Genomic DNA, 11,122 nt, shown 5'->3' on the forward strand with positions numbered 1-11,122 from the left:
GCGAGGAAAAAAAGAGAAGGCCAAAATACAAACAAGAGAAGGCCCAAAAAAGAAAAAATGAGAGAAAAAGAGAGAAGAGGCAATGTTACTATCCTTTTTTCCACACTTGTGCTTCAAAGTAGCACTATGATCTTCACGATAGAGAGTCTCCTATGTAGTCACTTTCATATACTAGTGGGAATTTTTCATTATAGAACTTGGCTTGTATATTCCAACGATGGGCTTCCTCAAATGCCCTAGGTCTTCATGAGCAAGCAAGTTGGATGCATACCCACTTAGTTTCTTTTTTAGCTTTCATAAACTTATAGCTCTAGTGCATCCGTTGCATGGCAATCCCTACTCACTCACATTGATATCTATTGATGGGCATCTCCGTAGCCCGTTGATATGCCTAGTTGATGTGAGACTATCTCCCTCTTTTTGTCTTCTCCACAACCACCTTCTATTCCACCTATAGTGCTATGTCCATGGCCCACGCTCATGTATTGCGTGAAAGTTAAAAATGTTTAAGAACGTCAAAAAGTATGAAACAATTGCTTGGATTGTCATCGGGGTTGTGCATGATTTGAATATTTTATGTGATGAAGATGGAGCATAGATAGACTTAATGATTTTGTAGGGATAAGCTTTCTTTGGCCATGTTATTTTCAGAAGACATAATTGCCTTGTTAGTATGCTTGAAGTATTATTGTATTTATGTCAATATTAAATTTTTGTTTTGAATCTTACAGATCTGAACATTCATGCCACAATAAAGAAAATTACATGGATAAATATGTTAGGTAGCATTCCACATCAAAAATTCTGATTTTATCATTTACCTACTCGAGGACGAGAGGGAATTAAGCTTGGGGATGCTTGATACGCCTCTGGTGTATCTATAAGTTTTGATTGTTCCATGCTATTATATTATCTGTTTTGGATGTTTTATATGCATTCATATGCTATTCTATATTATTTTTGGGACTAACCTATTAACCTAGAGCCCACTACCAGTTCCTATTTTTTCCTTGTTTTTGAGTTTCGCAGAGAAGGAATACCAAACGGAGTCCAAACGGAATAAAACCATCGCGATGATTTTTCTTGGACCAGGAGACTTGGATATGAAGTCGAAGGAGTCACGAGGCGGCCACTGATGTCTTCTAGAACTATGTCAGTATTTCCCTAAACAGGAAGGGATGATGCAGCACAGCAACGGCAAGTATTTCCCTCAGCGATGAGGCCAAGGTTATCGAACTAGTAGGAGAACCAAGCAACACTACGTAAATAGCACCTGCACATAAATAGCACCTGCACATAAGTAATAAATACTCACAACCCGACGTGTTAAAGGGGTTGTCAATCTCTTTCAGGTAATGGCGCCAGAAATTGGCAAGCAGGCGTGAGAGAGTTGTAATAATTGATAGATCGAACGCCAAATAAAATAAAGTGCAGCAAGGTATTTTTGTATTTTTTGTTTAATAGATCTGAAAATAAAAGCAAAGGAAAATAGATTGCAAAGGCAAATATATTAAAGAAGAGACCCGGGGGCCGTTGATTTCACTAGTGGCTTCTCTCGAGAAAAATAGCAAATGGTGGGTAAAAAAATACTGTTGGGCAATTGATAGAACTTCAAATAATCATGACGATATCCAAGCAATGATCATTATATATGCATTGATCCGTCCATTTTGCATCATGCTTTTATATTGATATTTCTTGCATTATGGACTATTATTACACATTATGTCACAATATTTATGCCTTTTATCTTTTATTTTACAAGGTTTACATGAAGAGGGGGAATGCCGACAGCTGGAATTCTGGGCTGGAAAAGGAGCAAATATTAGAGACCTATTCTGCACAGCTCCAAAAGTCCTGAAACTTCACCAAAGTTATTTTCAGAATATATAAAAAATACTGAGCGAAGAAGCACCAGAGGGGGGCCACTCACCAGCCACGAGGGTGGGGGCCAGCTTGGCGACCAATGATTCCTTCTTATGTAACCGACTCCATGTAAACCCTAGATCCTCTCGGTGTCTATATAAACCGAAGGGGGTAGTCTGAAAAGGACACCACATATACTCATTACCATACCCATATAGGCTAGACTTCTAGGGTTTAGCCATTACGATCTCGTGGTAGATCAACTCTTGTAATACTCATATTCATCAAGATCAATCAAGCAGGAAGTAGGGTATTACTTCCATAGAGAGGGCCCGAACCTGGGTAAACATCGTGTCCCCCGTCTCCTGTAACCATCGATCCTAGACACACAGTTCGGGACTCCCTACCCGAGATCCGCCGGTTTTGACACCGACAGGGGGCACGCCCAGGGTGGCAGGCGCGCCTCCCTGCCTCGTGGCCACCTCGAAGCTTCCCTAACGTCCACTCCAAGTCTCCTGGATTGCTTCCGTTCCAAAAATAACTCTCCCGAATGTTTGATTCCGTTTGGACTCCGTTTGATATTTGTCACACCCTAGCTAGTCATGCATCAGAGTGTGTGCATCATGTTTAAAATTCCATTTAATTTGAAATGGGGATTTGTGGAACCCTCAGAATCATTTTTGAAAATGATCCAAATAAAAATTTCTCCAAAAAGGTCCAAGAAAATGCTCATGTTGCTCTCTGAAAATATTGGACAGAGATAAAAATCAAACCAATATTTTCAAGAGCTCATAGGTATTTATTTTGGGCATTTGGAATTAATGCATAAATATTTGCATTGGAAATATATTAATTATATATATTAATATATGTCCAAATATTATGCCATTTATAAAGGAGCTCTGGAATAATATATCTAGCTCCTGCAAAAATTGGCATAAGGTTATAAAATGATTTAATATTTTATTTAAATCAAAACAAATGTCAGAAATTAGAAAACAGAAATAAATAAAAGAGGGGAACCTTACCTGGGCCTCTTACCTGGCGCCTCCGGCCCAGCCAGCTGGCCGGCCCAGCCAGCAGGCGGCCCAGCCCGCCTCCCTCCTCTGTCGTCTTCGTCCTCGACAGAGGGAGGGGAGTGTGGCCGGCGCGCGCGCGCCACCGCGCCACGCCACCTGCTCGCCTGCCTGCCTGCCCTCCCCTCCTCGTCTCGATGCCCCGGACGACGCCACGCCCTCCCCCCTGATCTCTCTCACTCTCCCCGGTTCTTCCCTCCTCTCCCTCGCTCTCTCTCTCACGGCCGAACACCACCATCGCCGCCGTTCGCCATAGCAGCCGTCACCGGCCACCCCTCGCCCCTCCGCTGAGCTCAGGAGCTCCGCCTCGACCCCCTCTTCCTCCCCACCGATCCACGGGTCTCCGGAAGCCCTGCATCGCCGCCCACGTTGCCGTTCCCCTCCTCGGCCACCGGAGATCGTCACCGTCGAATCGGGAGCTACCGGACGTCCCCGAGCCTGCTAACCATCCCTGCAGCTCCGCGGTGAGCCACTGACCCGATTCCCCCTTGCCCCGTCGTCCCTAGCATCCTGTAGCTGCCGCCCCCTTGAGCTCCGAAGCTCGCCGCCGCCGTGCCTCGTCGCCGTCGTGGCCACAGTCACCGTAGCGCCCAACCGAGCACACCCACGTCCTCACCGCACCACGTAGAAGCCGTAGGTGCCAACCCCGCATCTCCGCAGCCGTTGTAGCCTCGACCCCGAGCTCAACCGAGCTCCGGCAGCCGCCACGGTCGTCGCCGTCGTCGGTATCGGCCACCACAGGCACGGCCACCACCACCGTTCGACGCGCGGGAGCAAGGGCTCTCCAACGAGCCCAAGCACGGCCTCGCCCGTGCCCTGTAGCGCGTTTCCGCATCGCGCCGCCGTCTCGGGCCCCGCCGGCGTCATGTCGCCGGTGGGTTTGACCTGTTTGACCTGGGGTTTGACCCCCCCAGGGTCACTGACGCGTGGGCCCCGTCGGCCAGGTGGTCAGATTAGTGCTAATCACCGCTTAATTAACCCCCCTGACACTGACCAGTGGGCCCCAGCGCCACTAATTCCTAATTAGGATTAATTTAACCCTGTTTAACCCCCCTGTCACTGACGTGTGGACCCCACACGTCAGGTTTGACCCCAGCCAGCCGCAGTTGACCACTGACGTCATGCTGACGTCATGCTGGCGCAATATATATATATTTCTAGATTTAATTTAAATCAGGAAATTCCAGAATATTATTTAAACTTCAAAAATTCATAACTTTTATTCTGTAACTCCAAATTAGACAAATTATATATGAAAAATGATCAGAAAAATCCAATCTATCCATCTGTACTATTTTCATGCATGATCAAACAAGTTAAATTGATGTTTTAAGCAGAACAAGGAAAAGCACTTTAAAAGGCCATGTTTGAGTTTGAAATTTGAATCTTTGATTCAAATTTGTTCAAACCCTTCTGGTTTTAGTTGCATTAGCCCAACACACTCATATTGCCATGTTTCATGCATGCATCATATTGTTGCACATTGTTTGGTGATGGTTGTGTATCGGTGTCCTTTGCGACAGGTTCTGCCTCCGAGGAGTACCGTGAATACCCTAACGAAGAATCGTATCAGTGCATCGAACCATCAGGCAAGCAACCAACCATTTGATCATATCGATACAATCCCATGTTCTCGCTCCTGCTCTCGTTTACTGCATTAAGACAACGCGTTTCAAACTGCTGTGTGCTACGGTAGTTGAACCCATTTCCTCTGCATGACCTGTCATTGCCACAGTAACTAGATGAAACCCACTAGCATGTGTAGGAGTTGATTGAGCCATATGTATGTGTTGTTCCTACCTTGCTATGCCTGCTATGCTTAGAGTCGTGTCAGGTCTGGTTCATCTGGGTGATGGCTAGAGTGAAATGATTATGTCGGTAACGAGAGTGGTGTGGTGAACACGATTTGGTAAAGGTATCGATGAGAGGCCATGTAGGAGTACATGGTGGGTTGTTTCATTGAAGCCGACCTTAAGCACTGAGATCTGTATGTGTGATTTAAGATACAGCTACTACCATGCATTGGGCCCTGAAATATGACCCCGCTCGACTTCTTATTCACCCTAGCTCTCTGTCCAGGAGTTGCAAGTAGTTTCTGGTGTTTGTAGCCTACTGGAGGCCGTGGACAGCGCTGACCGTAGGGGTGGGCTGTGATGCGGTAGGTACGTGGCCGGGTGTACCCGAATACCCGTTAGGTATCTCGGGAACCCTGTTCACATCGTTCGGGGCCGTATGGGAAACCTCGGCCGGACTCCCTGCGGATGGAACCTGAATAGGCGATAAACCTGGACTAGAGGCTTAAGTGTTTAGGTAGGTCGTGGTCTACACCCACGTCGGCTTTCTCTTGAAGTCTGCCGAGCACATGTCGTGTGCAGATGCTAAGTGGTGGAAACATGTATGAAGAAGTACACCCCTGCAGGGTTATCATAATCTATTCGAATAGCCGCGTCCGCGGTAAAGGACTACTTGGTTGCCTATACAGTTCATAGACAAGTAAATGGAAACTACTAAAAGCCTCAAGATAAGTGTGAGTGCCGAGGATGGCTCTTCCGTAGGAAGACGGAGGCGGATCCTCGGTAGTGTATTGAAGTGGTGAGTAGTGGACTCGTGTGCGAAAAACCATTTCAAGTTGAGGTATCGTAGGATAGTCTAGCCAAGAGTCAAAGCTGGCTTGCTGCAATAACTCCACCAACCCTTCTTGATAATATGCATGTATGTAGGATCTGATGTAAGTCTTGCTGAGTACCTTTGTACTCATGTTGCTATAATTTACATTTTTACAGAAGACGCTGCAACCCCTTCTGATGGGTTCTATGTAGACATTGACATCAACGAGTAGGCTAAAGACCCAGGTGGTGACCCTGAGCTTGTGAAGGACCACGTAGTATAGCCAGGCTTTCCAAGCCTCTTTTATTTTACTAGTTGTCTGTACTCAGACAAGTTACTTCCGCTGCTGGTTTGTATGACTGTATGACTTGAATGCTGGGTCGTGTGACCCGTACCTTTGTGTATGTTATGTTTGGCTCCCTAAGCCTTAAATAAAGTACTTGTGTCGTAGAGTCATGTTGTGATGCTTCGTTGTATTTGCACATATCGAGCATATTGTGTGTATGATTGAAATGCTTGGTATGTGTGGGATCTGACTATCTAGTTGTTTATCTTTAGTAGCCTCTCTTACCGGGAAATGTCTCCTAGTGTTACCGCTGAGCCATGGTAGCTTGCTACTGCTCTGGGACACTTAGGCTGGCCGGCATGTGTCCTTCTTCGTTCCTGTGTCTGTCCCTTCAGGGAAATGTCACGCTTTGAGTACCGGAGTCCTGTTAGCCCGCTACAGCCCAGTTTACCGGAGTCCTGCTAGCCCAGTGCTACAGCCCGGACCCACTTGCTGATGACCGACACGTTCGAAGCTGGGTCATGGATGCCTGTCCCTGTAAGTCTGTGCCACTTTGGGTTTACGACTAGTCATGTCAGCCCGGGCTCCTTATCATATGGATGCTAGCGACACTATCATATACGTGAGCCAAAAGGCGCAAACGGTCCCGGGCAAAGGTAAGGCGACACCCGTGGGGATACCGTGCATGAGGCCGCAAAGTGATATGAGGTGTTACCGGCTAGATCGATGTGACATCGAGTCGGGGTCCTGACAATATTCCTTTTCTTCGAAACACTGAAATAGGCAAGAAAATAGCAATTTGGGCTGGGCCTCCAGTTAATAGGTTAGTCCCAAAATAACATAATAATATATAATAAAGCCCATAAACATCCAAAATAGATAATATAATAGCATGGAACAATAAAAAATTATAGATACGTTGGAGACGTATCAGCATCCCCAAGCTTAATTCCTGCTCGTCCTCGAGTAGGTAAATGATAAAAATAGATTTTTTGATGTGGAATGCTACCTAACATATTTATCCATGTAATTCTATTTATTGTGGCAAGAATATTCAGATCCGAAAGATTCAAGACAAGAGTTTAATATTGACATAAAAATAATAATACTTCAAGCATACTAACAAAGTAATCATGTCTTCTCAAAAAACATGGCCAAAAAAAGCTATCCCTACAAAATCATATAGTCTGGCTATGCTCCATCTTCATCACACAAAATATTTAAATCATGCACAACCCCGATGACAAGCCAAGCAATTGTTTCATACTTTTGATGTTCTCAAACTTTTCAATCTTCACGCAATACATGAGCGTGAGCCATGGACATAACACTATACGTGGAATAGAATGGTGGTTGTGGAGAAGACAAAAAGAAGAAGATAGTCTCACATCAACTAGGCGCATCAACGGGCTATGGAGATGCCCATCAATTGATATCAATGTGAGTGAGTAGGGATTGCCATGCAACAGATGCACTAGAGCTATAAGTGTATGAAAGCTCAAAAAGAAACTAAGTGGGTGTGCATCCAACTCGCTTGCTCATGAAAACCTAGGGCATTTTGAGGAAGCCCATCATTGGAATATACAAGCCAAGTTCTATAATGAAAGATTACCACTAGTATATGAAAGTGACAACATAGGAGACTCTCTATCATGAGGATCATGGTGCTACTTTGAAGCACAAGTGTGGTAAAAGGATAGTAGGTTTAACACCAATCGAAACAAAGTACTACGCGCATGCTCCTAGGGGGATAGATTGGTAGGAAAAGACCATCGCTCATCCCCGACCGCCACTCATAAGGAAGACAATCAATAAATAAATCATGCTCCGACTTCATCACATAACGGTTCACCATACGTGCATGCTACGGGAATCACTAACTTCAACACAAGTATTTATTAAATTCACGACTACTCAACTAGCACGACTCTAATATCACCATCTCCATATCTCAAAACAATCATCAAGTATCAAACTTCTCTTAGTATTCAATGCACTTATATGAAATTTTTATTATTGCCATGTTGTTCTAAAGGACTCTCAAAATAATATAAGTGAAGCATGAGAGATCAATTATTTCTATAAAATAGAACCACCGCCTTGCTCTAAAAGATATAAGTGAAGCACTAGAGCAAAAACTATATAGCTCAAAAGATACAAGTGAAGCACATAGAGTATTCTAATAAATTCTAATTCATGTGTGTGTCTCTCAAAAAGTGTGTACAGCAAGGATGATTGTGGTAAACTAAAAAGCAAAGACTCAAATCATACAAGACGCTCCAAGCAAAACACATATCATGTGGCGAATAAAAATATAGCTCCAAGTAAAGTTACCGATGAACGAAGACAAAAGAGGGGATGCCTTCCGGGGCATCCCCAAGATTAGGATTTTTGGTGTCCTTGGATTTACCTTGGGGTGCCTTGGGCATCCCCAATATTAGGCTCTTACCACTCCTTGTTCCATAATCCATCAAATCTTTACCCAAAACTTGAAAACTTCACAACACAAAACTTAAAGGTACTACAATTAACTAATTCTTTATTTATATTGGTGTTAAGCCTACTGTATTCCAACTTCTCTATGGTTTGTAAAATCTTTTACTAGCCATAGATTCGTCAAAATAAGCAAACAACACATGAAAAACAGAATCTGTCAAAAACAGAACAGTCTGTAGTAATCTGTAACTAACACAAACTTCTGGAACCCCAAAAATTATAAAATAAATTGCTGGACGTGAGGAATTTATCTATTAATCATCTTAAATAAGAATTAACTAAATATCACTCTCCATTAGAAAATGGCAGCAAATCTCGTGAGTGCTAAAGTTTTTGTTTTTTACAGCAAGATCGCAAAGAGTTTCCCCAAGTCTTCCCAAAGGTTCTACTTGGCACAAACACTAATTATAAGCATAAAACCACATCTAAGCAGAGGCTAGATGAATTATTTATTACTAAACAGGAGCAAAAAGCAAGGAACAAAAATAAAATTGGGTTGCCTCCCAACAAGCGCTATCATTTAACGCCCCTAGTTAGGCATGATGATTTCAATGATGCTCACATAAAAGATAAGAATTGTAACATAAAGAGAGCATCATGAAGAATATGACTAGCACATTTAAGTCCAACCCACTTCCTATGCATAGGGATTTTGTGAGCAAACAACTTGTGGGAACAAGAATAAACTTTAATAGGAAGGTAAAACAAGCATAACTTCAAGATTTTCAACACATAGAGGAAACTTGATATTATTGCAACTCCTACAAGCATATATTCCTCCCTCATAATAATTTTCAGTATCATCATGAATGAATTTAACAATATAACTATCACATAAAGCATTCTTTTCATGATCTACAAGCATAGAAATTTTATTACTCTCCGCATAAGGAAAATTATTCTTGTTCAGAATAGTGGGAGCATCATAAGAAACTCGAATGCTATAAATTGTTTACACATTAAAGGAGTAATTTTCAGAAAAAGGGTGATCATAATCATGACAAGTTTTATAAATATAATCATCTCTACTTTTTATAGCATAAGTATCATCACAATAATCATCATAAGTAGCAACTTTGTTCTCATCATAATCGATTGAAACCTCTTCCAAGATAGTGGAATCATTACTAAATAAAGTCATGACCTCTCTAAATCCACTTTCATAATTATCAAAATAAGATTAAACACCCTCCAAAATAGTGGGATCATTACTTCCTAAAGTTGACAATCTTGCAAACCCACTTTCATCAATATAACCATCGTACATAGGAGGCATGCTATCATCATAATAAATTTGCTCATCGAAACTTGGGAGACTAAAGATATCATCTTCATCAAACGTAGCATACCCAAGCTTGGGACAAACATTAATTGCAGCAAATACATTCTCAAACATGTCATTCTCATCAAACATAGCATCCCCAAGCTTGGGCCTTTTCATATCATAAGCATAATCACTCTCATCATTAATAGTATGGATAGCACCAATAGTAGTATAGCAATTATCATCATCACAATGAGTAATAGAAGCAACACATTTGGGTGGGATGCCTTTTTACCTTTGCTTCTCCGTCTTTTCTTTTTCTTCTTCACATCATGTGTGGGTTTATTCCTCTTTTTGGAGCTCTTTATTGATGAGATTGGTTGAATAGAAGGCTCCTCCTCACTACCCGATTCATCATAAGAAATAATAGGAGGATATTGGGAAGCCTCTTCTCTTTCATTAGTATTCTCTTTATCCTCTATTTGTTTTCTTTTTTTATGTAATTGGCAATATAAGGATTTTCAATGCAATTCACCACACAATACATAAAAATTTCTTCTAGATAAATATCGAGGAACTTCTCAAGGTTATATTCTGGAATATGCTTAGTTATACATTTCATATCTTCATAACCCGAAAGCAAACTAAGTTCATTATGATGTGCAAGGGAAATCAAATCATCACAATTTTTGGACACGATACGATCATGGAACAATTTGCATCGGAGATTTAAATGAACATATTCATTGCAAAGTTCACAAGTATGGTGAAGAAATTTTAAATTTTCAGCACAAACATCTAGCCTCTCTTGCAACCACTTAGTTTCCAAATACTTATGCCTCTTGCAAAATCTATCTTCCCTATTTGGTGTATGCTTGCAAACTCTATGCACTCCACAAAAGTTGACATGATTATAAGAGACATTTTCATCATGACTAGTAAAATCATCATTAGTACTATGGATATTCAAGGAGTTCATACTAACAACATTGCAATTGTGCTTATCATTCGAAGATTTAGTGCCAAAAGTTGAAGCGTATGCGGCAAACTCAATTCCATTTTTTTGTAATTTTCTTTTATAAACTAAACTAGTGATAAAACAAGAAACAAAAAGATTCATGGGAGGCATAGGATGAAGATGGTCTCTCTCAAACAACCCTGCAACCAAATAACAAATAGTCTCTTGTGTCCCCAACAGACCCAATATAATGGTAAATTGTATAGGTGCACTAGTTCGACGAAGAGATGGTGATACAAGTGCAATATGGATAGTAGATATAGGTTTTTGTAATCTGAAAATATAAAAACAGCAAGGTAACTAATGATAAAAGTGAGCACAAACGGTATTGCAATGCTAGGAAACAAGGCCTAGGGTTCATACTTTCACTAGTGCAAGTCCTCTCAACAATAATAACATAATTGGATCATATAACTATCCCTCAACATGCAACAAAGAGTCACTCCAAAGTCACTAATAGCGGAGAACAAACGAAGAGATTATGGTAGGGTACGAAACCACCTCAAATT

Source organism: Triticum aestivum, chromosome 3A (assembly GCF_018294505.1).
Source record: "Triticum aestivum cultivar Chinese Spring chromosome 3A, IWGSC CS RefSeq v2.1, whole genome shotgun sequence".
Classification (NCBI taxonomy): Eukaryota; Viridiplantae; Streptophyta; class Magnoliopsida; order Poales; family Poaceae; genus Triticum; species Triticum aestivum.